The 27,387-nt window shown below is 60.6% G+C and overlaps 1 protein-coding gene across 5 annotated transcripts in view; it reads left to right on the forward strand.

Annotated features, from left to right (window-relative positions):
• GSE1 (Gse1 coiled-coil protein) overlaps positions 1-27,387 on the forward strand; it is a 387,483-nt gene that overhangs the window by 79,771 nt on the left and 280,325 nt on the right. The window lies entirely within an intron of this gene.

Consider the following 27,387-nt stretch of genomic DNA (forward strand, 5'->3'; position numbering starts at 1 on the left):
GCTGCATTTCAAGGACCCAGCTGAGGGCTTTTGGAATTGCCAGCCCCTTTTGCAGGTGTGAAGACCGAGGCCCAGAGAAGGCAAGTGACTTGCCCCAGGCTGCACAACTCCAGCCCTGCGTCCAGGGGACCCCAGCCCCACGCTCTCCTGTGATGCTGCCTGCGGCCTTCTACTCAGGGTGGGGCTTCCTTCTCTGGAGCCACGGTGGCCACCATGGACCGGACAGGAGCTTGGGAGTGACCTTCCTGGGCCACCAGCACCCGAGCAGACTCCGGGGACTCCAGACCCTTGCCCTGCCTGTGGCCGCATAGTTGCATGGTGTGTGCAGGTGACAGAGTCTGACCCAGGGCCTCCTCCCTCCGGGGCTGTCCCAGCCAGGGCAGCGACCAGCTGCTCCCCGACAGGCGTCATTCAGAAACCCCGGGCCGATGGATCCTTTCCTCCCGGTGCTTCCCAGAGCACCCTGCCCGGTGAGCAGAGCTGGGGGCGGGGGGCCCTTCTCAACCTGGCTCTCTCTCCTTTCCCTCCTGGGCTGTTGGTCTCGGCGACATCAGGGTTTTGCCCCCTCGGCACAGGTGACGCTCTGAGGACACAGCTCACGTGGACGCCGAGCACAGCGAGCTCCAGACGCGATGGTAGCCAGAGGTGGATTTTTCCATTTGCATCTTCTTTTCAGATATTTTCAGAATCTGGAAACAATTAAAGCAGCCCAGTGGGGGCCGATTTTATTAAATCAAAGCTCGCAGGCTGTTGTGTTTGTTGGATTGAGGCTGCCCTGGGCCAGCTGCTTTGTTAATGCTCCGTCCTGGGTGAGGCCTCGAAGGGAACTCCAGCCAGAGGGAGGAAAAATCCATTTAATAATCCTCGGAAGCCCGGCTCCCGCGAGCTGCGGGGAACGTCGCCCTGGGTGTTTCTGGGTGAGGTCCCGTCACCAGCTTCAGAAGGAGCAGTTTCTAAACGGGCCTGTCCGCAGCCCATGACAGCCCATCCGTCCAGGCTCTCCGGGCAGGAGGGGACGAATCAGGCAGCGCGCTGTGCCGGCAGACATGCCTGGCCTCGGGGTCCCCCCCACCTTGTGGCCACCCTCCCGGCTTCCGATTCTTTGTTTCTTAGCCGGAGCCCTTCCTGGGTCCCATCCCCCGTACCAGTGCTTCCCGCAGGCCCCCCCTTCCCACAGCCTGTCCCTGAACGGATGTCTCTTCTCCGTGCCTCTGGGGTCTCCCAGGAGCACACGGGGTCTGTCACAGGGGCAGGACAGCTGGAATTGGTGTAGAGAACCGTTGAGCCTGTCTTCACGGTGCTTCCCAGAGCACCCTGCCCGGTGAGCAGAGCTGGGGGTGGGGGACCCTTCTCAACCTGGCTCTCTCTATGGCTGTCCTCTCTCTGCCTCCTTCCCGCCATCCGTGTGACAGCTCTGTCACAAAGGGTTTGCCGGGGTCCTGGTTTCTGGGTGCTCCTGGAGTCCAGTGGGATGCAGAGCCTGCCCTGGGGACCCAGGGTCGTAGGAGCTGGTGGCCGAGTAGCGCTGTCATTACTGGCATTGGTGATCTCTAGGAGTGAAAAGGAGAGGCATCCACCCCTAAAGCCTGGGAACTCTGCCCGGGGAAGGGAGTAGCCGTCATGACGAGCCCTTTACAGTGTAGAGATGGCTAACCTGTCGCCGTGGGTCTCGGGACCCCATCTTTGCACCTGCCCCAAGAGGCAGGTGGGGCTGGGAGAACCAGGCCGAGCCTGAAGCTGGAAACAGGAGCTCAGAGAGGCTGGAGGTCCTGCAGGGTCTTCTGACCCCGGACCCCCCCTTCCCACTGTCTTGGCTGCCTGGGACAGAGACCATGTGGGGAAGCAGCCTTGCCTGGAGGGAGAGGAGCGGGGCCTGGGGGCTGAGGGGCCATTTCTGGGTCACATTCTGGTGAAGATGGACCTCAGTCTAGGGAAGCAGGTGGAGGCCTCCAGGGCTGGGGAGGGGGACCTCGGGAATCCCTGTGGTGCCCTGGTGGCCGTGTCTGCAGGATGCCTTCTTGTAAGGACACCCCCCACCTCACCCCTCCCCTCTGAAGGCGGCTGCTCCCGGAGCTCTGTTGGAGGCTGGCCTGTGGGGTGGGCCGCCACCAGCCCGCACGGGTGTCCAGGTGGCTGGGGAGTAGCCAGGCTCTCCTTTCCTGCGTGGCTGGGCCGCCGGGTGGGAGGGTGGGCTCTGGGAGCTCCAGGGGAACACTTGGCACTGGCTTCCAGCAGGGGCCCATCTGTGGGGTTCACCTGTGACAGCTTCTGTTTCTTCCCGGGTTGAGCTCTACTGTTCCTGCTGCGTCTTGGATGGGCTTGGCCACTTTCCTCTTGCCTAGAAAACTGTCCATTTTCAGTGAGGTCTTGCTCCAGGCCGCCGCTGTGTGGTGCGTGGTGTTCGGTAAACCCTCTGGGCACTTGCCAGGTCGGGGCCTGCCACCCCCTTTCCTGTCCCCCGACCCCGTGGCCCCGGGCACCTGGCACCTTCCTTGAGAAGCCGCGCAGGCTGAGAGCGGGCGTTGGGGGAGGGCCTCGCAGAGGAGCGGGAAGAGAACCTGGCGCCATCCGTGCTGCGGGGTCCCCACTCCCATTCGGGCTGGAATGCAAGCCAGGCTTGGCCGGGGGTTGGCACTAGGACAGCCCAGACATGAAAGGTGCCTGCTGCAGGGCCCTGCGGTCCTCAGAGCCGGGGAGGGCCACAGGCTGGGCCCCAGTGTCATTGTTTCCAACGTAGGGTGACCACCGCCCTGGGCCCTTCTCTCTAACCTTGCGTGATGGTCACCAGCTGCACAGAGCGGATGAAGGGAAAGGGGCCATCACAGCTCAGTGAGGTGGGAAGGGTGACTTTTCCTCTGTGTAATTGACCGGTATACACACGTTCACAGCAGCAGGCATCCCAGTAGCCAAAAGGTAGCCTCAGCCCCAGTGTCCGCCCTCGAGCATTAGAATGTGGCCAGGCCATCCTTTGGAGTAGTCCTCAGCCATAAAAACAAAGTGGAGTGTTGGCACAGGCTCCGGTATGGATGGACACTGGAAACATGGTGTGAGTGATGGAAGCCAGTCCTCAAAGGCCACATGTGTGAGACCCCATGCATAGAAACGTCCAGGATAGGCAACTCCATGGAGACAGAGCAGGTTAGCGGTTTCTGGGGGCCGAGGGGAGGACAGGGAGCGAGTGCTGATGGGAACGAGGCCTCTGTTTGGGGTGGCAGAGATCACAACCCGCAGGATGTAGTAAATCCTACCGAGTCGTTTAAACTGCGTACCATGTTCAGATTGGTCTCGTGCGTGTGTGGAGTGGTGACTTCAGTGACATATGTCTGTGATGACCGCGGGGGCGCTCCGTGGCTCAGCCCTGTAAGTTTGCGACCCGGGGTCCCAGTACTGTGTACTTGGCCCTGTACGGGGCTTCAGAAGTGCCCCACAGGTGCTCACAGCATCTCTGTCCTCTGCGCACCCGGGGATGGTAGGTGGCTGAGGGTCAGCCGTGCCAACAGGACTCGGTACCCACACCCTCTCTTGCCCGCAGAGGGTACTGAACCTGGAGCTGGTCCGGACTGATCCCGTGCCTGGCACCTGCCCCCAGGAGCACGTCACCTGCCTCTTCTGGAGTTCACGGGGGAGATGAGGCTTTCCCCCCAGCTTCCCCATCAGCGGCCTCCAGATGCAAGTGTCCCTAATGATAGCCTGTTGGCACCATGTTGGGAGGCTGTCAGGAGCAAGAGGCCACACGTGGTCCTGCCGGGCTGGCCACAGACCCCGGCGTGGACATACCAGCCAGCCGCCGATGCTGATCCGGGCCTGGTCTGGTTCCGCCTACAGGCACAGGAAGATTCCAGAGGGCACCACCTCGGGAATGGGGAGGAGCGTAGGCAGCTCCGTGGCAGCGCAGCCGGCCGGAGCCACGCCGTCCGGCTCTTCAGCCCTGAAGGAGAGCCAGACGGGAAAGCCGTGTGGAAGGCGGGCAGGGGGAAGGCCCGGGGCCCACGGCCTAGAGAGAGCGAAGGCCTGGAACAGGGAGTGTGACCTCTGGGTGCTTAGGGGCATGTCCCCCCCCACCCCCAGGCACTGGCAGGGGCCATCTGGAGGGAAGGACATTGGCGTGAGTCCAGGCCTGGCTCACCAGACTCACAGTAAACATCTCATGAGTGTGAGACCCACCAACGAAAGGAAAGAAGGTTCCGGAGCCACACCTAGCGTTCTACCCTCAGAGCCACAGGGGACAAGGGTGGATCCTTCGGGTCTGTCCTGGGGTCGGAGCCAATCAGCCACAGGGACCCCAGAAGTCCAGCGTGGGTACCTTAATTAAGGTCATGCCCCCGGCCCAGGCCCCAGACCCAGGTGGCCACCAAGCCCAGGTCACGCCGCGGTGCCTGGCCACACGCCCCCAGCAGATGGCGCCCTTGGCCAGGGCAGGGAAGGGCCTCGCAGGGACCAGATGCATGCTGAGCTGCCCTGCCTGCCTGCCAGCCGCCCTCTGGTCCCAGTTTGTACCTGCACTGATGTGGGCAAGGCCTCTCAAAGGCCCTCCCCCGGCTCCTGCACGGCTGTGGGCAAAGCCAGACGGGGCACTTCCTAAGTCCCTGGCCCTCAGGGACCGCGTTCCCATCACGGGCATATTTCCTGCCTCAGAGGGTGGGGAGCTGGTGGGTGATGGAGCCATCCACCAGCACAGCCCCCGACGGGTAGCCTGGGCCACAGAGGAGGTAGTCCTCACTACTGGACTGCGTGGGGACGGTTCCCCGCCTTTCAGATGAGGAAACTGAAGCCCAGAGAGGTTGAGTCACTTGCCCGAGGTCACACAGCAGGGAGGACTAAGGCAGGCCAGTTGTCTTACCTCCTACGGCAGCCGGCAGAGCCGCTGGCGTTGCGCTTGCCGTCTGAACACCTCACACGACTCTGCTCAGTTCAAAGGGAGAAACTGAGGCAGGATGAGCTAAGAAAGGTGGCTCGGGAGACTCGGAACTGCTCTGTGGTCAGGAAGTCGGAGTCAGAGCGAGGCTGGGCAGAGTCTTCATTCAGCGGACGGTCTTCTGAGCACCTGCGGGGCCGGCCCGCATGGCAGGCCTTGCAGGAGACGGTCCAGCGCCTGAAGCGCTGCTGAGCAGGCCTGGTTCAGAGAGGGTCGTAGGGCCAAGGAGGCCCCGGGGCCTGGCAGGGAGGGCTGACCAGAGGCAACTGGCCAGGAAGACGGTGGGACATGCAGGGGTGGGGTGGGGTGTGCAGCTGGGGGAGACCTCAGGTGACCCCAGGACTGCCTGCTGCTGAGCCGTGGGCTGGGGATGGCCAGTGGTTCCCTCTGGGCCTCCTCCTCCCCGTGGGACAGCAGGTCCCCAGTAGCCAGGTTCTGCACACAAGAGGGGACATTGGGTCCCGGGGGTCGTCCCTGCGTGCAGAGGGGACACGGGAAGTAAAACAGGCAGCTTGGGGGCTTGCCAGCTTGGTTGGTGGGGAGGCATGATACTGGCCCCGGTTGCTCTAATACCCCGTTTAAGCCCTCCAGCAACCCTTTGAGAAAGGTTTGCTCATCGCCCTGTCTTACAGATGACAGAACTGAGCAGAGAGGGGTCCAGGTCTCTGGGCCAAAGTGCAGGATCTGATTCCAAGCAAGTGAGGGGCCCTCCTGAGCTCGCCCTCCACAGGCAGCCGGGGAGCCCTCCCCCACCCCCAGGCTCTGCGGGTCTTGGCCCGAGACCCGCTCTTCTTGCTGGGGAGCTGAGGAAGGATGGCGGGGGCCTTGGTGGTCTTCGTCTGCCTCGCGGGCAGGGGGCCTTGCTGGCTGCTACGGAGCTGTGGTTTGGGTTTCATCTCCTTGTTCTCCAATCATTTTCTTAGATAGACGTGATACTGCCCGGAATAACACAGACTTTTTTTTAAATCCATTCATCTTGGACTGACTGATGCTTCTCCTAGGAGCGTGATGATACTGTTAGTTTATCTGTTTATATATTTTCGAATGTCTTGGGGGTGTTTTTACCCCCAGATTTTTAGAGGGCAAATGATGTGTTACATCATGGTAAACGAGAGGTGTCCAGGGCCTGGCTCACCCCTCCAGCTTGGGTGTTGAGTGCTGTGAGTAAGGGGGTGAGAAAACTGTGGGGCGGGAAGCAGGAAGCCTGCGGTCTGAGCCCCCGCGGAGGGGACCGTGCATCCCTGTTCTCAGGAATGAAACCCCTTCTGCCAGTCCGCCTGCAGACAGCCCCACAGCCTTACTTACTTTCTCATGGTCACAGGGGTCATACCATCCCTGCCACTTCCCGGGTTGTTGGGGAGCAACGGAACCCCACATCTAGATGCCTGTGAGTCTGCCAAGAACTGCGCTGGCCTTGGAGGTGGGTGTTTTCTGAGCCGCAACTTGCCTTGTGCTCACTCATGTCCCTGAGACTCTGTCCCTCGCCTGCCCACGTTAGGGAAATTTCAAGAAAAGCCCCTTTCCTGAACACCGTGTCAGTGCTAATGTCGGGGGGGGGGGTGTTCACTGGCTGGGGGATGCCTGGTGTTAAGCTCAGGTGTGGCTCTGGGAGCCATTGGATTTCTGCACCTGCAGAGTTGCGGCGGCAGCTGAGCCCACGTGGGTCCCGCGAGTCCTCTTCCCCCCAAAGGTTTGCTGAAGTCAGCGCGTCCGTTGGCAGTTTCCCCAGAGCTAGGTCCTCGCCGCTTGTCCCCAGGCCCGTGTTATTTCAGAGGCGATGGAGCCGGCCCTGGGAGGCTGGGCTTCCCTGCGGGTAGACCGTGAGGCTCAGGGCCAGGCGTCCGGGGGCTTTGGGGTGCGGACACCCAGGTCCTGCTTTGGCCTGCCTGGTGCCCTTGAGAAATCGCTCACTGGGCCAGGAGGCCTGTGTGCTCAAGATGCCCCCAGCACACGGAAACTCTCCACCAGCGAGGGGTCACCTTGCAGGCCAAGGACTCCCTTGATCTCTTTTATGTGGGGGTTTTCCCCGTGTTGTTCCGGCAAACTCTTATCATTCGTTTAGAAAACGTCCCCATGGCTTCCTTTTCCCAGTCTCAGAGCACTCCGAGGATACTGGTGTCACTCTTTCCGGCTTCTCAGAAAACCAGTGCAGGAGAAGCAGAGGGAGCCGGGGACAAGGCGAAAGGTCCCGGGGGCCACGCTGGGGCGGCCCAGTTTGGCTCCCCAGGCCCGGGTCTCCATCAAGTCCTGGGGTTGCCACAGCTCATCCCACCTGAGCCGGCACCGGCAGCCAGGCCAGGTGAGGGCTCACGTGGGGGAGGCCGGAACCAGGTGGGAAAGCCGGACCAGATGCCCTTGCTGCGCCCTTGTGGGGGATGATGCGGGGAAGTTCGGGAGGAATGACTGTCCCCGCCCTGAAATTACGTAAGTAAAGACCTAGAAAGGTGAAGAAACAGATGAGCCCACGATGCTTTCAGCACAAGCACCATTAAGCCTTCGAGACGCAGAGTATCTTAACGGGCCAGCGGTCCTGAGCCTCGTGGGGCCGGGGGGGGACCCGGAGCAGCCAGGGGACTTCTCCGAGGTCGTGAATTCCTGACAGCAGGCAGGCAAAGCTGCTGCTTCCTGGAGCAGCCCTGGGTGGCATGTTCCCGCCCCCCCCCGAGCTGGGCCACCGAGCCTCTCAAAGCCGTTCAGTTAATTAACCCTCCCAGCACCTCTCCAGAGGAGATAATTATTACTCATATCCCCTCCGTAGGTGGTTAAACCGAGGCCCACAGGGTTGAGCGAGTGGATTAAATGCCCGATGGAGAAGTTACTCTGCATCAGGGCTCCGTCTAACCTGCCTCTTAATTAGTCCGGCCTCCGGGCCTCCACACCCATTTCCCAGAGTCTGATGTTGTCCCGTTTCAAAAGCCACGCTCCCGAAAAAGAAAATCCCAGAAGAGCGTGAACCTCACGCCCCGTCCAGCCTGCGGTGAGGGTCCCGTGGGCGTGGCTGTCGGGGAGACGGTTACATCCCAAGGGCCCCCCCGACTCTGGGGGACGTCCTGGGACAGGAGGATGGAGAAGGGGGTGCATGAGGCTGACGTGCCGATGCTCTTGGGCTCTGTCTTGCTTTCAGGAGGCCTAGGAGCAGCCCTGCCCGGATTCACCCTGCCTCAGTCGGCCCCGATCACCATGACGTCCACAGGACTCTTTAGCCAAGAATCACGGGATCCCTGGGGTCAGCCACCCCACGTTCAGAGGGCCTACGTCCCTCGGGGCCTCGGGGACCGAACCAGCCCCGTAGAGGACCTTGGGCAACACAGGCATCAGGGCTCTTGGCCACGGTTTGTTTTCACTACCTCTGTATAGCCCACCTGCCTCTGTATTGCACACTTTCTCACTCCACGTTTGTGGAAGTCGCTTTTGCCAAAAGCCTGCCCCAGAGTCTTTGTGTCTTGTGGGGACCCACAGTGTGTACAGACCCGGGTTATGGCTGCAAATCCAAGACCATCGTATGTCTGAGTCAGAAAGGACTAGAGAAGTGACCAGGTAGCGAGTTGGTTTGATGACAAGGACACCAAGCCCCCAGAGGAACACGGCTTGCACAGTGCACATTGCTGGCAACTGGGCAGGAAGGGGAGGACCCTCAAGGCTCTTGTTTCCCTGAGAGAATCTTTATCATGAGTTGTGACTTCTCTTTTTCTGTTCGTAATTTTGTATGTTTTCTCTATTATTACTTCCCAGATAAGGTCTAGTTTCGTGATTAATTTGGATAACTCAACGCTATATTAATACCTAATGCCACGTAACTAATCACCCCGCCCCCAAGCTTAGTGGCTTAAAACCATGTTGACTATCTCCCATGGTTTCTGTGGGCTGGGACCAAAGAAGTGGCTCCACAGGGCCATTCAGACCCAGGGCTCTTGGGTCTGGCATCGTCTGCACGCTGGCCCGGGCGGGAGGTTGAGCTTTGGAAGTGGTACCCTCACATGGCGAGCAGGTGGGGTCCTGTCTACGTGGCAGGTCCCTCCACCGGGCTGCTTGAGTGACCTGAACATGGCCAGCAGCTCAGGAGAGCATGGCAGAAGGGGTAACACCTCTGAGAACCTAGTCTTAGATGTCACTGCTATCCCTTTGGTCCGGTTCACCGGCCACGCAGGCCCCCGCCCTTGCCTCGCTAGGCCTCCAGCGCCCCGTCCTTGCTCTGTCCCTAACCAAGTGCTGAGCTGGCAGAAGCGGAAAACCCTTCTGAGGGTGGGGAGGGCCTGAGAAGCCAGAGCTGAGTGAGTGACAGCCCCTCGATCCCGGTCCCACATGGATCCCACATAAGCCCAGACTTACAGAGCTAGAGCTGAGGATGAGGGCACACGCTCTTACTCAACGCTTGCTCCACCATGGGTAAAGGGGCCACCGAGGGCCCCAGTGAGCACCCCAGCAAGCGGGCTGGTGTCGAGTCCTGGGATGCCCTCCTTGGGGCTGAACAGCCGATCCCCGGCCAGCAGACCTTCCTGGCACTGTGCCACCTTGCCGGGCCTGGGGATCGAAGCAAGTGCAGCCTGGCGGGGGTGGTGGAAAGCCTGGGTCCTGTGTCTGCCGCACCCCCCAAGCTTATTAGCTCCTTTAATCCTCAGATGACCCCTGGGGAGTGGGTGGAGAAACTGATGCTCAGAGAAGTCAAGTCACTTGCCTGAGACCACACAGCTAGGAGAGGTGGACCTGGGATTTCGGTGCAGGCACCGTGGCTGGCTCGAGTTCCTCCTCTCACCCCCTGGGCCTTATGCCCCTGCTGCTGGGTGGCCCATCTCTGCCCCTCTGGGCCTCGGTTTCCTGTAGGAGTCAAGTGGGTCGAGGCTGGGGAGGGGGTTTGGGTAAGCCCGCAACGTCTCCGGGCCCCTCCCGGCAGCTCTGGGCTTGCTCTCGGCGGTGGCCTTCTTCCCCAGACAGCTGCCCGCCAGCCCTCAGAAGCACGCCGTTCTGCTTTGGAGATGCCCCGGCTCCGAACGCCCTGCGGGTCAGGAGGCCGGGAGCCCTGAGAGTCTGCCTGACGGGTCTTGCTTTAGCTGTAGCTGCGGGACGACTCCTGGCATGTAATCACAGCGTGCGGCACGGGGACAAAGAACATGACAGCAGAGAACGATCAGACAGGGAGGAGGCGGGAGAGGGCAGAGTGGGCGGGAGCCGGGCCAGAGCCTTCGCTCACATCCACTCGGCGCACGCAGGGAGGGTGGCGGGGAGGCCTGCCCTGTGCCCTCCCCTGTGCTCCTGCCCAGATGCCTGAGCTCCGGGCGGCACCACCTTCCAGGGCCCCAGGACTCTGTGCTGCCAGCGGCCGGCCGTGGTTGTCATGTCCACCAATTAAGGGATTTGCTGGGTTGACGATTCTCGGGAACTCGGGGCGGATAGAGCGTCGGCGCCAGCGAGGGGGAGGCGGGGGTCTGCTAAAGGGGTGTGAATGCCACCGGTCCACGGCCTGTTGGGCTCCTTCAGGTGGGAGGGACAGTTGGGAAAACTGGGGCCCACAGAACCCAGAAGAGACCCAATGCCGGCGGGGGGCTGGCACCCACAGCCACCAGGCCACCCGCCGGGCTGCGTTCCCCATGGCTGCTCACAGACCTCAGCCCGCAGGTGGGACAGGCATGACGGAGGGGCTCGCTCTGTGGGACCCGGGCTGTCTCTCTGCGTTCGCTCTGGAGTAACAGACCGGAATTGGATTGAAAACCTTCGTGAACATGGAGGGAATGGTAAAAACAGAGAGCTCTCGTGGGCAGGCAGCTCCGTAACCCCCTGATTGGGGCAGGACTCATCTGTGGGTGCCCCACTGGGTGGGCAGAAGACTGGTGGAAACGGGGTGTTCGCATCATCACAGAGCCTGTCCACAAGAGCCTTGTGGATGCCGGTGGGGGGCGGTGGTCCCTTTGGACCAGGCAGACGTCCTCTATGCCCAGTGATCAAAGTCACATCAGGCAGGTGCGACAAATGACATCACCGGCCCCCGATATTGTGTACCGAAGGACCCACTGGCCCGACATGGCCTGTTTGGTTAAACTAAGGAAGGTCGGTGCTTCTGGACATCACTGAGTCTACACCGGGAGGGGGTTTGGGCCCACCTTTTGCTGCTCAGTGCCTCTGTGCACCAGCAGGGACCGGCTCCTGACCTAGAATGGAACCCGCACTCGGAGAAGACCCCTCCTGCCCCCCACACATGAGCAGGGCTGCAGTACCCTGCCCAGAGAGCTCTAGAGCACCTTTCTGGTTCGGGTGGGCTGTGGTTTTAATCCCGCTTAGACGTCACAGGGAACCGTGCAGGGATATGGAACGGTAGGGCGTGATCCCCGGGGCAGACCAGAGGGACCAAACCAGGGAGCCAGGGCCGGTTATCTGGGAGACGGGGTGGTTCTCTGGACTGTGGGTGCAGAAAAGCTGAGTGTCTTGACTCAACCCAGAACCTCGCCCTGGGTGCCCAGGAACCGGTCAGCAGGCCCCGCCGTGAGAAACCAGCCCAGGCGGGGGGTTCCCCCACCGCCCCTGAGCTCGAGAGCAGGAGAGCACAACAGCCCCTCAATATTTTCCAGGGAAAGCGCTCAGGAGGGTCAGCCCGCGTGTTGGCATCCGTGCCTCGTCTCCTTGCCAAGTGACTCACTCGAAATGGGAACATTTATTTGAGGGAATAGTGCAACAACACAGCTCTGGAAAGTAAAACGAGGGAGTCTGTGTCCGCCTTCCTGGCCAGGACGTCATCTCCCCCGGAGTCACTGCTGGCATCCCTCCTCACGGAGCTGGGGCATCCGTGGGGGCGAGGCGGGCTTCCGAAGGGTGGTCCCGCCCCTGGACAGAGCCCCACCCCTCGCCCCCTGCCCCGTCTTGACTGTAGATCACTGTGCAGCGCCTGGCCCCCAAGGCTGAGTCCTGTTATCATAAATGAGGAGCAGGCACGTCGGAACTAGGAGACCCGTCACGAGGAGTTCTCGGGCTTGCCAGAAATTATTTGGCGCCGCGGCTCACTCGCCTATTAGTCCAAGCTCCCGACAGCGTCAGACCGCATTGTGCATGTGTCTGTGTGTGTGTGGTTTTGGAGAGATGAGAGATGGAGGGGCTATTTGAACATCTGTTCTGGTATCACTTGGGAAGTTTCAAGTCAGGCGAGTTTGTATGATCAACCGGAGTGGGATGTTTTAGTCCCTGTGTAGGGAGTTAAAAAAAAAAAAAAATAGCGTGTTTCCTTTGTCCCGTGTGTGGGGCTTGGGGTCTCTGGGGGTCGGGGGCACTGGAGCAACCAGATCCCCCAGAAGAGAAGCGACTGCAAATGTCCTTCTCCCCAGACTGGAAGGGGCAGGGGCTGTAGGCTCGGGGGGGGGAGGCCCTCCCCCTCACCTCATCTGAGCACTCGGCTCTCGACGCCTCTGGTCTCCCCCTGCATCTCAGAGGACATGGGGACAGCAGATGAGGGTTCTGCAGTGTCACTGAGAACTCTGGCTCGTGCGAGGGACCAGCTGGAGGCAAGCACTGGGGTCTGTTCGAGACAGATGGCTCTGTCAGATTTGGCTCCCGGAAACTGTGCAAGACAGGTGACACTTGGTGGGGCGGCAGAGGCCTGGGCTCCCAGGGTGGCCTTGGGGGCCGACTCAGTGGGGCCCAGAGCAAACAAGAGAGTGGGGGGCCTGCTGGCTGCCTGCACTTTACACCACCCACTCCAGGATTTTACAGGAGGACTTTGAAGCTCTGTGACCACCCAGGACATCACAGTGGCCCAGGAGACCTTTTACGATGGGCCCAGAGCTTTGGCCTACCTAATTTCCTCCTCTTACTCGCCCTATCCTAGTTCATCTGGTCTCCTTGCTGTTCCTCCAACATGTCAGCCATGCTTCTACCCCAGGGCCTTTGCACGTACATTTCTCTCTGCCTGAAATGCTCTTCCTCCTAGTGTCTTCATGGCTTGTTCCCTCACTTCCTCCGTGTCTTTCCTGTTGTTACTTTCTCTGTAGGGCCTTTCTTAACCACCCTACGTAAAGTGCCAGTCCCCTGCCCCACACGTTATTTTCTCCCTCACATGTGTTGCTGACATGCAGTTCTTACTTGTTTGGTGTCTGTCTCCCCAATTCCACCAAGACCTAAGTCGACTCCGTAAGCCCCGGGTTGGCCTGTTCTGTTCATGCATCCTGCCTGGAACAGTGCCTGGCACCCAGTAGGCAATTACTAAATATTTGTGGAAGGAAAAAATGCAGATCAGGGAGAAGTAAGTGCTACCACTCCCCCCCCCTTTGGCATTTAAAAAATGATGGAAGAGGCACTGACTCTGAATTCTCTCCAGAATGTGGTCCGCGGGCAAGGGGAGCAAGAGTGACCTCACAGATGTCAGGTGAACCGGCAGAGTGCAGGACTGACCCTCCTCGCAGCCTGTGGGGACTGTGGTAAAACCCTGAGGTGTTACACAGGGGCCCCGAGAACGTTCAGAGAGGTTTCTGATCTTAATCCTAACCCGGCCTGGGGGGAGACACCCCAGCACCACTTGGAACAGCCAAGGTCAGAATGCAGTCTGCTCCTTTGAGGAGGGATTCTAGCTGGCTTCCTGGAGGAGGTGTCCATTTGTGCTTGGGTCATTGCAGTCTGGGGCGGGAGGCATTTCAGTCCCAGCCCAGCTTGGACACTGGGAGACCAGGCAGTCAGCATCCACGCAAAGCTCCCGCCTTCGGGAAGTGGTGAGTGGGAGCCGCCGTCCCACTCCCCTCTGCCAATGAGTGTGAGCCCTGACCTGGCCAGACCAGCGGTGACTGTGGGGGTGAGGCCTGAGACTCTGCATTCCCCATCTGCCCCCGGGAAGGCTGATGAGGCCCACCCTGCTGGCCTCCATTCACCCTTGGCTGCCCTTTGGAGCTGCCTCCCCAAAACCTGATGCCCAGCCCCCTGTTTTTAACTGGTGTAGGCGCTGGAGTGGACTTCCATGAGCTCCCTGGCCATTTCCTACTGCCCAAGCATGCCTGGGCAGACAGCGGTGAAGTTGAGGGTCCCAAGGAGAGGAGCTGGGGAGGGCCTGGGGTGCTGGAGAAAGGAACACGCAGGCCTGGTGGTGCGGATCCCGCTGGGCTCAGGGAGGCAGGGAGCTGCCCCTCAGCCTGTGGAGGACGTGCCGGTGGAGGTCCTGGGGAGGAGACTCGCTTCTGGCCATTAGCCTCTTACGGGTAATACTTGGAGATCCCGGTTTCATCTCCAGCTTCATCCCAGGTGGTGTTGGGGAAACAGGATTGTGTGTGGGCACTGGGAACAGCACGGCTGATGGGAAGCAAGCTGTCTGAGTCGGGAGTCGGGAGGAGGCGGCTGCGTCCCACCACAGAATCCCTCGTTCCTGCCCCAGGGCGGACCCTCACTTTGCGCTGAACCCCATCCCTGAGATTGGCCTCGGAAGGGAGCCCTGCCCTCCCGTCTCATGGGTCAGGCCAGGGCGTTCTGGGAAGGAAGGAAACGCGCTGGGCGATTGACATAATCCCTCGGCGCTTAGAGCACCAACACTGTGGTCCCCTTCTGAGAGGGACCCTGGTCTGGTGTCCCAGCCGACCCCACAGGCCTCCTCTCCTTCCATGACCACGAGTCCTCGGAGCCCAGAAGGTGCCCCTCTCTCAGCAGGTTGGGGGATTGGATTCTAGAAACAACCAGCAGCGGTTGCCAGTGAGCTGGGAATAGACCAGGTCGTTGGTGCCACGTGCAGGAAAGCCGAGTGAGGCTCCTTCTCTGGGGTGGTCCCCAAACCAGCCCCCAAGGCAGAACCCAAAGATGAAATGCCGAAAGTGGTGGGAGAGGCCCTGGCGGGGCAGACGGTCCATGAGCCTCAAGTGGAGGGAGCTTAGCCAAGACGTGGCTGTCTGGGGCTGGGGCTGGGCCACGCGCCCAGCAGATCTTCCTCACCCTCCGGACTCCGGATCCCGAGAAGGGCTTTCTCATCCCAGGGTTGGCCTGATGAGGACCTAGGCCCAGAGAGGCTGAAAACTTGCCTGAGGTCACATAGCCAGGAGGCCCTGTACCCCAAGTCCCGCTACTGCCCCAGAGCAAGAGGTGCCCATGGATGCCGGGGACAGCAACTCTGCTGCCTTTGTCCCAGTGGTGTAGGAAAGCCTCTGTCCTCATTCTCCCTCTCAGGTTAGCTTTTGTCTGATCATAGCCACGGGGGAATTCAGGAGAGACTGTGGGTGCCTTGTGCTCTCTGAGCAGTGGCCACGGGGAAGGCAGCGTGGCTCCCAAATCTTCAGTCCCCCGGAGAGGAGAGACTAGTATGGCCCCAGGGTGTGGAAGGGGAGGTCAGAGCCTAGAGAGGTCAGGTAACTTGCCCAAGGTCACACAGCTCAGAGTTAAAAAAAGCAAATTTCAAACCTGGGTAGGCCGACCCCCCCACGGGCACATCCAACCACTGGGGCTGTAAGGTCCCCACGAGGCCTCCTGGCATCTGTTACTGTCTCTGGAACAGTGGCAGGCAGGGCGGGCTGCCCACTGTTCGGGCACACGACCTTGCCTGAACCCTGCTCCTGGTGTCTGCTTCTGACCCTCTGGAACCTCTCGGGCTCTCTGAAACCCCCATGCCCAACAAAGAGGGGTGGGAAGAAGTGCCCTGGGAGGGAGCTCAGGCCCCCACCGCTGCTTAGTCCACTCCCTGTGACAGCTCGAGGGCTCTGCGTGGGCAAGGACTGGAGAGGTTTAGGTGCCGAGAGCAGGTTCCCTTGGGGTCCCCACCCATCAGAGCCCCCCGCCACACACACACGTGCAGGAAGGCTCAGGGCCGCTCATTCCCATTTCCTAAGGGACACTTTGCAGAAAGGGCCCCGAGGCCATCCCCTGTCCATTTCTCTTCCAGCTCCAGCCCCAGCATCTCTGAACAGTCCAAACCAAAGCCTGCCTGGGCATCGGGGTCTCCCGCCAGGCGGGCCACAGACCCCCTCCCCCCACAATGGCCTCTCATGGGGGTCCAGGAGAAAGGTATAGGCAGGCTCTGGCTGAGACCCAGAGCTATGGGGAGGACGTGTCTGCCCTCCCTCTGGTGGGGCCCCAGGCCTGGAGCATAGTGGTGCCAGTGCTGGCCAAACTGGGAAGTGGGCTTCCTCAGCCTGGCCGCAACTGGCAGGTGGACTCAGGTTCAGGCTGGCCCTGGGGAGGAGAGAGACTGTTCCTCTCTCCTCCCAAAAGTGCTGTCTGGGTCTTCCTTGATAAGAAGGGGAAGTGGTTTGGATACAATGAAGCCCTTTCCCTGAAGGGGGGTAGGTCATGTTCCTCGTGCCACACCAGAGAGCATCCTTCCCGCTCCTGGCCCCAGGCCCAGCCCCCTTAGCTGGACCCGATCGTCCTGGCCCCAGCCCGTCTCCTATACTCCCCTCGTCGACCTTTGCGCGCACTGCCTTGCCCACTTCACCCCTGTGACCTAACCTGCCTTTGCCTGGCTATGCACCCAGGAGCACACTGGCCTCTGGGATCCTTCTCCGCCAAGCACCACCTCAGTGTTTGCCTTTCCATTTGGTGCTGATCACATCCTGCCTTCCACTGTTCACTGAAACCCACATGGGTCTCTTCCCTGCCCCTGAACGCTACCCCTCTAGAAAATAAGAAACATACCTTCTGCCTTCTGTCACTCAGTGGGCACTCTGTTCATGATTTCAGGGCTCCCATGTACAGTTGTGCAGGGTCCGTACTGCTCAAGGCTATCAACTGAAATCTAGCCTAAACCTTACACACCAAGCCTGGAGCAGGAGGGCACTTTTTTCTAACTTAACTTTGCTCCCCTTTCTTGTTATAATCTGTAATGTTAAGCAACTCTGCATAAAAGCTTGGTGGGGGCCAAAACAGATACAGAGAGGTGAGGATGTGGTCCATTGCAAGCTGCCCTATAGTCTGGGAGGTACTTTTTCTTTTGTCCTGCTGACCAGATGGCCAGGAAGGACCACATCCTGGACTTCTTTGCCCAGCACCAGCTTGCACTGAGGAGTGAGCGGGCCCGTGTGGGAGCCTCCGCCCAGCCTCCATGCACGCGGGCAGGCCAAGCAGTTCATGCTCAGAACTCCGGGGAGGGGAGAGCAGGGAAGCATTTCTTCGCCAGGAGAGCCAACGCTATTAAACTCAGAGCAGGGGCTGCCGGCCCTGAAGAACCATCAGGGCAAGCCCCTACTTGCCATGTGCCGTCCACACACAAGGCATCTGGGGTCTCCCTGAACCATCACGACAGCCCGGTGGGGTGGTAGTTGTCTCTGTTTTACAGAAGGACAAAGGTTCCATGTGGGTCTGTCCCGTGGCAGAGCCAGGGTCCAGACCAGGCCAGCTGGCTGCACCGTCGACACCGCTGTGACCTCGTAAACCACCCCCCACCACCCCAGCCACTTGGCAGGAGGGTGCCTTTGTGCCTGTCTGGCTTCTGCTGTATTTTCTCTCCTTCCTGAAGCAGTCAAGCGGCATTTTCTGGATTTTTCCATTCTGGAGGACCGGCTTCCAGCCCTGCGGAGGCTGCCGTGCCTCCCTGCCTCCTAGCTGGCCCATGGGCCTGCTCTACCATCGCGGGGTGCGAATAGAGGGCTGTCTGCCCTTGGAGGGCAGCTGTGCCCGCAGGGCTTGGGGCCTTGGCTTTGGCGCAGTGTGTGGCCTCTGCCCAGCAGGGAGGCCGGGCCTCCTCCCAGCCCTTCTTCCCTGAGCCGGCCCCAGCTGCTGCCGGAGCCTCTGACCCCCGGGAGACCCTCTGCATGCCGTCCTCACCCTGCAGAAGGCCGGGGGTGGAGGTCAGGGCCGGCACAGCCATCCGTTGGCAAGACCTGACGGGCCTCTCTGTGGGGTCATTAAGCTCCTGGCCGGGCTCTGCTCTCCTCCTTCCCAGCCACAGAGCACTTCCTTGTGACTCTTACCACAAAAGGCTCTTATTTTCCTCCATCTTTCATTAGTGCTGGCTTTTGCGTTGACTGGGTCGGGCTGCAGGGACTGAGACAGAAATAGGACGGGCCCACTCTCGACCCTCGGAGCCTGGTAAAGAGTCCGGGAGGCCACAGAATCACCCTCCTCGGCCTGGGGGGCGCCGTCGGCCCACCTCGGTGGCTCCCTGCTGTGGGTCTTTGGGAAAACGACTTCACGTCTCTGGGCTTTGATTTCTCGTCCGTGAAACGAGAGGAAAAGTTGGGAAGAATCACTGTGTTTGCATAGAGAAAAAATTATTTTATGTTTTGTTTTTCGATCAGCTTGATGGAGGTACGAGTCGCAACAGCAAAACCCGTGAGTTTTAACTGTCTCGTTCAGTGAGTTTGGACTCGCCAGTGTGTGCTGCTGACCCAGCGGCAACGCGGTCTTGACACGGAACATCTTCATTCCAGAACGTTCCGCCGTGCCCTCGCTCGTCCATCCCCTTTCGGCCTGAGCCCCTGTCGGTGCCAGGTTTGTCCCTTTCAGTAGGCTGTGCCTTTCCTGGTAGCTGTGGGGCCGCTTCTGGACCTGCATCGTGTCCTGGGGCGGCCATTTCGAGCGACCGCACGCTTGGCGGCTTCAAACAACAGAAACGTAGTCTCTCAAGTTCCAAAGGCCAGAAGTCTGCCACCAAGGTGTGGACAGGGTCGGCTCCTGGGGGTGGCTCAGAGGGAGAATGTGTCCACGCCTTTCTGCCGGCCCCTGGTGTAGCCTGTGTCTCCGCCCTCGGCCCGGAGACACGTCCCTCCGGTCACTCCGGCTTCCCCTCTCCCAGCACGGTAGGAAAGAGTCCAGACTCCATGGCCTAGCCAGTGTGCACCCTCCATGGCCTAGCCAGTGTGCACCCTCAGAATTGAGAACAGGACGGAAATCCAAAGGAGAGAGGATGGATGGTGAGACACGGGGAGCGGAGGGGGTCCCGGTCCTGCCTAGGACAGCAGCAGGCCACACCAGCACGGCCACGGACTGCCCTCCTGCCGGCAGCTCGGGTCACACCTGCTGGAGGCCACTCTGTTCTCCCTACGGCCCCTGCAGCGGGCACCCCCTGGGTCGTCCCCATTTCGCAGACTGGAAAACGAAGGCACAGAGAGGTTAAGGAACTAGTCCAGACGTCTGGCCAGCGACAAAGCCAGGGTGTGAGCCCGGGGGCTGTTCTCCAGGAGTGCATGGTGGCTCCACGTCCATGCCCACCCTGCTCAGCCCCGTTGGTCCCCTCAAGAGGGCAGCACCTCCCGCCCGGCCTGCCTGCCACGGACCTCTCACGGCACACACCCGGCAGACCCCAGCAGAGGCCCCGAGCCTGCTGATTGTCTTGCCTTGGTTGACTGCAGCCTGGGCTGTTTCTTGTGGGGGCAGGAATGTTTCCTTGAGGGCAGCTTCTGGTCACCGACGGGGCTCTTCCCATGGACGTCTGTGAGTTGCCTGCCAAGGGCCAGCTTGGGCATCTAAGGGCCTGGCCTCCGTGTGCTTGTCACTCTACCTGCAGACTGTACCCAGAGTGTGGATGGCGCAGCTGAGTTCCCGCTGCCCGAGAAACTGGGATAGAGCCCAGACCCAATCCCGGGGCCCTGCCTATCTCTTCCGGGACCCAGTCCCGAGCTCAGCCAATCGGCTGAGAAGAAGCCAGAGCCCAGGGACCGGTTGGTCTCTCCTACCCTGAGAAGGGGACCTGGCCTGGGGGCGAGTGAACAGCATGAGGCAAGCAACGTAAGCCAGCGACGGCCTGGGGTGGTGACACAGGAGGGCCGACCCTAGGTGAGGGTCTTTCCATAGCTCAAGGTCGGTTGGCCTAAGGAGAGTCTCTGCCCGGCTCTGCCGCCAGCCTGGGCAGTGGGACCTCTCTGTGGATGGGAGACCCGGAAATCCCAGGAAGGTGTGTCATGAAGGGGTTTCTCTCCAGGGATGCCCTTGGGGTCTGGAGCGCCCTCTTCGTTTGGTAGATGTCCTTGGTCTGTGAGAAGGGACCCCTGGGAGGAACATTCCTTTGGCCCTGATAAAAGAGACCTTGTCCTATTGTAAGACAGTTAAACAGGTTCAGGCCCCGTGGGTGGGAAGGCTGGGTCCTGGACCCTGCAAATGGTATAGAATTGGCAGGCGTGGGCTCAGAGGGACTCTGAGTATTTATGTACATGGCACCGGACAGTTTCCTGCCTGGCTGGCAAAGCCCGTCCCCCACCACCAGCCCCTATGGCTACAGGCACCCCCGCATCTCTGTCTTCCTGACATTCTACGCCACGTTTCCCCGTGCCCTGCCCACCGCTATGCCATGGGGCTTTGCCTTCTGGTCGGTGAGCTCGTTCAGCGAACCCATACTGTTGGGGTAGAGCAAGCGGATGTCACGTGATTTTATATATGCTCGTCTTTAGGGAGGAAATGCCTTTGGGGTTAGCCTACAAACTCTAGGAAATATGCTGGCTCCACAGTACCTCTTTTGTGACCAGGCTTGGTCCTGAATGTCCCAGTGACTGAGTCTGGCGGGGCTGAGTCCGTGTCCATTTGGGAATTGGCTGGTCTTCGGGGCGGAAAGCTGTGAGTGGCAGAGCTGGGGACAGAACCCGGACTCCTGGGTCCTTGGCGGCTGTCTTTGTCCCACCTGGCCTTCCTGTGTCCTGTCGTGTGTCCAGCCCTCGCCTGGCTACAGGGAAGGCCTGTGCTGTCTCCACGCCCACCTCTGCCTCAGAGAGGGCCACGTCCTAGAAGCAGGCGGCCTTGGGGCCTCCAGCAACCGTGGAGTCCAAGTGCAGCACATTCCATCCGAGAACTCTGGCCGGCCCCGTCCTCCACGGAAATGGAAGTGGCTTTCAGGGTCCTTAACCATTTTTGTTGCATTAAAATAGATACAGTATACAATTTGCCATTTTAACGGCCAGGCGTGAAGTTGGGCGGTGTCCCGTCCGCTCACAGCGTTGTACACCTGTGCCCGCGATTTCCAAGACCTTCTCCTCTTTGCGGATAAACTCTAGCGCCGGTCAGCGATAGCTCCCCGCTCCCCCGCACCCGCCACCCGTAACCTCTGCTTTCGGTCTCTGTGAAGTTGACTGTTCTCGAGATTTTGTGGGACTTGTCCTTTTGTGTCTGGCCTCTGTGTCACTGAGCGTCCCGTGTCTCAGGCTCATCCTCACGCAGCGTGGTCAGTGGCCCCTTCCTTTTCGTGGCTGAGTACTAGTCCGTTGTGCGGCTACACCCCATTTTGTTTCTCCATCATCTGTCTGCTAAGGATGGCACCTGTGAGCAGCCCCCACACGCGCGCCTAACTGACTCCGCACGGCGGCCCTGGTCGAGGTCCCAGCCTCGCCCCCCGACGGTTCCCCTGGAGGCTGGAGGGTCTGCTCGGTAAAGCATCTCGGCCTCCGGCCCCTCGGATGCTGCAGGGCTGGGACACATCTCGGGGTTTGCACTCCGCACCCTGTGCCTCGAGCCCCCAGCCAGCCTGTCCCCTGGTGTTTGGGGGCACGGTGGGCTGGCAGAGGAGGAGACGGGCTGTTGCAGGCACTGGTCGCCGTGGGGCGATGCCGCCAGCCAAGGGCTCTCCGCATCGCCATGAAACCTCCCCAGAGCCGGAGGGCTTGGCCGGGGCTGGCCTCGTCTTTCCTCTGCCTCACTCCTGGGGCGTCTTGACGCTTGGCGTCAGGAAGGTTGCCAAGTCCGTTTCAGGAATGTTTATGGTCGAACCTCCCAAGTTGAGTCCGGGCTGCATTTTACAAGCCATGTGGGCCTAGCAGAGCGGTGCCCTCGGCAAATGTTTGCTAATAAGCCAGGCAGTTGGCAGAAGCTGGCGGGGTGGGGGCGGGGGGGTAGGAATTACTGGGGGTGGCGGAAGGAGCCCCCTGAATGGGGCAGTCCCTGGGAGATGGGCTCTAGGGCTCACGAATGCTTTCCAGAAAATAGACTCATCCTAAAAATGTGCCACTGAACACAGACTTTTTCTGCCCTCATTTGTACAAGCCGCGGTTTAGCGAAAACAAGCCCAGTGGCGGTTGGGGAGGAGGGTTGCGGGGGAGGGCAGGGATAAATCCCAAGCCACCCGAAACGGGCAACAGACAGGAAATCCCACTGACGTGACCTGGTGGGGTCTTGCCCAGGACTTGTCTCCATTCTGTGATTTCTAGGTGGGAACGGTCTCCAGCCCTGTGGCTGGGTGTGTCTTATCTCTCCATGGCCTCGCAGTGGGGTCCTGTCCCCCACGCCCCGGGGTCCTCTCCCAGGGCTGAGCAGAAGGATCTCCCTGTAGGCAGGGAGGCCTCCCCGGAGGCCTGGCTGTTCTGCCACCAAAAGAGCACAGCCAGGAGCCCCCTGCTCCTGCCCCTGGCCCTCCACCTCGCCCCACACACCCCTGGGCTCTGATAGGCCCTGCCCGGGAGCCGGATGCGGCCAGAGCAGCTCCCAGGGGTGCAAGACGGAGCAAGGCTACCCGGGCCCCGTGACCCGCGCAGATGGCTCTGCCCGCCTCAGCGGATCGAAGACTCGAGAACCCACAGAGCACTCCAGGCGGGGGCCCTTCCAGACTTGCCCGCCCAGCTCAGCTGCGCGGCCGCCTCTGAACAGCTGTTAATGGCCGCCCCGGCTCCTCAAACCTTCCATTCCAATTTCCCGTCTCCGAATGTCACCTGGAGGAGGAGACGCAGCCGGGGAAGGGAGAGAGGAAATAAAAGGGAGAGAGAGTGAGCTCGAGCGCACACTCTAATCTTCGTGCAGTGGCTCAGCTTTCAGGAGCCCCAATTAATCATTATTAATTTAATCCGGGATGACTCAGAGTCGTCCTGACAAGACTCAGCCAGGATTTATCCCACCTGCTCAGGGACGACCTTATCAGAATTCAATGAATTCGTCATTGCGTTAAGCGAGGGCCCTAATGAATCTCTTGTCTGCCCAGTTTACGGAATGACCATCAGCCACAAATGGCTCGCAGCCTCCCTGCCCCCACGGTGCTGCGGGGGACCGGGGTAAGGGGGCCATTCGTGGACAGCGGGAGGGTGGCCTGCGCCCAGGCAGAGGGACCAAGCCTGGCCCCTTCTGCACCACCAAATGGTTTTCTGCACAATGGCCAGCACTTCTCCCACGCGGTCCTGCATTCGAAGGACTGGGGTGCTGATTCAAAAATGGGGTTACAGGGCCTTGCCCCTAAAGCTCGGGATTCAAGAGGCAGGGGTCGGGGCCTGGGAATCTGCATGTTTTCCAGGCACCCCTGGTAATTCGGAGGCAGGGCCCATACCTCTCAACCGTGAGCGCCGTGAGCCTCTTGAGCTCGGGGCCTCCGCCGATGTCGGGGCTCGGTGTATTAGGCGGGACAGGCGACGCTAGCCGCTCTAACAAGTGGCCCCACACCCCCAGTGGGTGACACAGTGAGTGCAGATTCTCATTTGGGCCTTGTGGTTCAACAGGATGCTGAGTGGGCCTTCTGTGAGATGGCTTCGGGGCCCCAGGCACGGCCGTCTCCTGGGGCCCCGGAGCCACCGACTGCTGGTCCAACTGGCAGATGGTGGAAGGAGGTGGTGACATCACTCCCACATCCCACTGGCTGAGTTAGTCCAACAGAAGGTGAGAGCGTGGAAAAACGTTGCTTTTAGCTGTGCGTCCAGAGAAGGGGGGCAGAATTCATGAGCAGGCTGCCAATCTCTACCCCGTCCAGGCCTGGTGGAGCGCCCAGCCTGTGCCTGGCACCCAGGAGAGGTGGCCCAGGGACTGAAGGCTGCCACATGACCCATGCATGGCGTTGCCCTTGGAGGTCATTCTGATTTGGCTTCTCTGGGGGGGCCTCCAGGACACATTCCAGTCATGGTGATGCAAAGGTTCAGGGGCCCCCTAAGAAGTAGAGGCCTGTCTGTGGGGTTCAGACCCACACTTGAAGGGCGGATCACTCCCCAGATAGTGTCAGAACAGAAGCCCGTCCTGACATCAGTGCTCACCTGCCGTCGGCGGCTGCCGGCTACTGTCATTCCCCGCCCGTCCGTCTAGTGATGCCGGACATCTCCTCCCCCTGCACGGAGACCTCCCTGTCACCAGGGGGCACTGAGAGACCCCATCGTCCACACGTCTGTCTTGCACGTGGGCAGCAGAGCCAAATCCTAGGAGCTGGGACGCTCACTGAGCGTGTGCCGTACGCCAAGGGTTCTACCCGGGTCCATTCATCTGACCTGAACGGTAGCCCTGCGTCACAGTTACTTCCATTTTACAGGCAAAGAAACTGAGCCCCAGAGAAGTGAAGTGGCCTGCCCAAGGCCACATGGGGCACCGGCTGCAGACCAGGCTACACACAGGAGAGCCCAGAGGAGGGCTGTGGGGCTGGACAGTGAGTTTGTAGCCGGCCCCACCTCTCATGCTCTGGGAGACCCAGGGAGAGGGACTTAAACCTGGCCTGCCTCAGTTTCCCTGTGAATAAAACTGGCACAGGGCAAGTGCCCAGTGAATGCAGCCACTGGCAGATCGCAGTTCCTGCTCTTACGTGGGGAGGGGGCTTGAACCCGGACTCCCTTGCAAGCTCTGAGCACAAGGGCTGTGCCCTGTGCTCTTCCAGGCACTCCCCAGAGCCAGCCAGGGCATCCTAACTGCCCGGCGACAGCTGAGTCTGCCTCCTGGCTACAGGCAGACACAGTGATGCAGACGAGGAGAACAGGACCGGGAGTCGTCCTGGGTGGGGGGGCTGGGGAAGATTCCAGAAGTGAGGAGTTGGTAGGAGGAGACAGCAGAAAGTGCTTCCGGAGGCCATGAGGGGCAACCCTCCAAGCACACGGGAAGGGTGGCTGCCGGGCGTCCTTTCTGCACCAAATGCCCCGTACCCTGCCGTGTGGGACGGAGGGACCTCAGAGACGGCCTTCCTGGTTCATGATGGGGAAACTGAGTCCCAGAGGGAGGAACGGATCGGTCACGCCATTGTTGCGTGCGGCGGGAGACGATGACCGTTGTTCCAGCCCACTCTGGGTGGGCGCACACACCAGCCCCGGGAGCAGCACGTGCTGGGATGTGCCTGCATCCAGGTGGCCTGCCCCTGCTTCTTGCAGAAGGAACACACACCCCACAGCACATACCCATCCCATCAGGGAATGGGGCTGGGCCACAAGTGGAGCGGCACCTCTCACGGGGCTTGGGCTGGGTGGCGCGGCCCTCAGGGGCCCCGAAGGAAGTGGGCACAGAAGGAAAGCCGCACATTGAGACCCCCCTGAGGGCATTTAGCAGAACGCGGACGCCCTGGTCCCACGCAGACCAGCTACCCCAGAACCCCTCACCGTGGACCTTACGCATCAGTGAAGTTCCCTGGTGATTCTGGTGGGCAGCCCTGGTTAGGACTTGCTGCTCTGGGAAAAGAGCAAAAACCTTCCTCCGACAATGCATTGGCTCTTGGTGTCCCTAAAACGCCCTGTGGTTTGGGCTTCCTTCCTGCCCAGCTCCATTTCCCAATCCTCCCCCACTGGGGCTAGGACTGGGGCTAGGGCCAGTGTCACTGCTCTGGAGTGCTGGCCTGGCCAGCAGGGCTGGAGGAGGGCGGGCGGCCCGGACGTCCAGTGCCGGAGGCCAGGTCGCTCGGAGGCCAGGTCGCTCGAGAACGGGGCGGAAGGGTTGAAGAGGCCTCATCACAGGTGGTGTGGGTGGTTCCTGCAGACGGGGGCGTGGGGGGTTGTCCAGGAGAAGATGTTGAGTCAGTAGGAAAAGCAAGTCCTGGCAGCCTGGGGCCGTCCAGACAGCCAGCTGCCTCCATCCCTGGGCAAGGCTATAGCTTTGAGGCCAGGCATTTTGGGGAGGGGAGGGTGGCCTGTCAGAGAACCGGTTCACAAGGAGAGAGAGATGGACGCAGACCTGAGCGTTGGGGTTCCCAGGGCGCCTTCCCGGGAGGCACCAGGGCACGGGCTCTGCATTGGCATAGGAGGAGGCCTAAGCCTCTCATCCCAGCTCCCAACATCAAGTATTCCAGCCCCGAGTGCTGGCGTGGGGGCCCTGGCACCCAACAGGGGAAGGGGCTCTGCGGGCTTGGGCCCCAAGCTCTGTGCTTGGGCAGACCAGCCTCCCGGCCTGGGGAGGGCTCAGGCATGGCCCACTGCTGACACAGGGCCTCTAAGGGACTTCAGGAGGAGGCAGGCGCCCCCCCCATCAGGTTCAGCCCTCTGCAAACCTGAGAGGTGGCCCATAGGACGGCCCTCCCCCACCCCCACCAGAGGTCACACTGATGCTTATTCTAGGACGGCCCTCCCCCCATCCCCACCAGAGGTCACAGTGATGCCTATGCTATGCCATGTGGCCCACGCCCCAGGTAAACAAAGACACCCTTGTTCAGGGCATCCCAAGGGCCTAGATGCCCCCCACCCACCCCCACGCCCCGGAACCCCAGGCAGGGGCCTGACCTCTCTGGGCACAGTTCATTCTCCACTACCCACCGCTACTTGGGTCTTTAGGAAGTTTGGGCCGGGCTCCGTGGAAACCGATAGCGGGTTCTGGAAACATAGGGAAGGATGTGGTGATTTCCTCCCTAGGAGCGTGCTAGCCATGCCAAGGCGTCCTCCAGCGGCAGGGGTGGGGGTGGGGGACAGAGGAGTGATTTTGCCGAGAACTTCGGGGAGACCTGAAATAAGTGTCTGAGCATCCCTGTCCTCCTGTTTGAACTAGAACTCAGAACTGCTGCCTGTCTAAATTCAGAGGAGGCATCAGCTCTAGGACCTTGTGGCCATGGCTGGTATCTCAGTGGTGAGAGCCTGCGGCGTGGCTGGTCCCCACGGTGCCATGGACCCCAAGCCCAGCCTCCAGGAGAACCCAGAAGGGACCTTTTGGGGCAGCTGGGCCAGAGGACAGCATTCACTTTTTCAGATGTTGGGGTGAGTGTCAAAACAGCAGCCTCTTGACGGCCTTGAAAGCCGTCCTCAAACGCTGGCATGCATGTGATGTCCCCAAGTTCAGTGCTGACCACAGACATGAGGATAGGGACTTAGTTTAAACTGCTCAAGAAAGGCTCCCAGGACTGTCCACAGACCTACGGCAGCCAGTCCTCAAGAGGGAATCCTTTTTTTCTGTTTTTTAGCACCTCACCGCCCCCCACAGAGGGCTCCAGGAGGGCAGCCTGGCTTTACATTGCTGTGTCCCCCCATCCCCGAAAAGAATGAAATACGTATGCTTGGCTGCCTGGCCTGTGGAAGGCTCTTGAGCAAACCATTCTCGAATTCTGCAGGCCAGAACGCCTCCTTCCGCGTAGTCTAAATCAGAGAGCTTTGGTCCAGAAACCTTTCTGGGGGAGATCAGGGCAAATTCAGCATTCTGAGATCCTATGTCATGACCCACAGGAGACATTCTGCTTCCCCTGCACCCCCCACACCCCGCTGGGGATGGCGCCGCCTCAGCTGGGTGCTGGGCATTTCTGTGGACCCGGGGCGTTGGCGTGTGCTCAGACAGATGCACGGCAGTGATTCGGTTTGGTGGCAGGTCACAGGTGAGGTGGTCAGGGGGCTCCCCCATTGGCCTGGGAATTAGGATTTGACTCTGCAGGCCCAGATGGGACCCGGGAGTCTGCGTGTCTGACCAGCCCCCAGGGGTGCTGCAGCCATGGGGCCCGGATCCCTGTGATCGGTGGGGTTCTGCACACAGGCTGCCAG

This window comes from Mustela putorius, unplaced genomic scaffold, assembly GCF_011764305.1.
Source record: "Mustela putorius furo isolate JIRA1106 unplaced genomic scaffold, ASM1176430v1.1 tig00000174_pilon_pilon_pilon, whole genome shotgun sequence".
Classification (NCBI taxonomy): domain Eukaryota; kingdom Metazoa; phylum Chordata; class Mammalia; order Carnivora; family Mustelidae; genus Mustela; species Mustela putorius.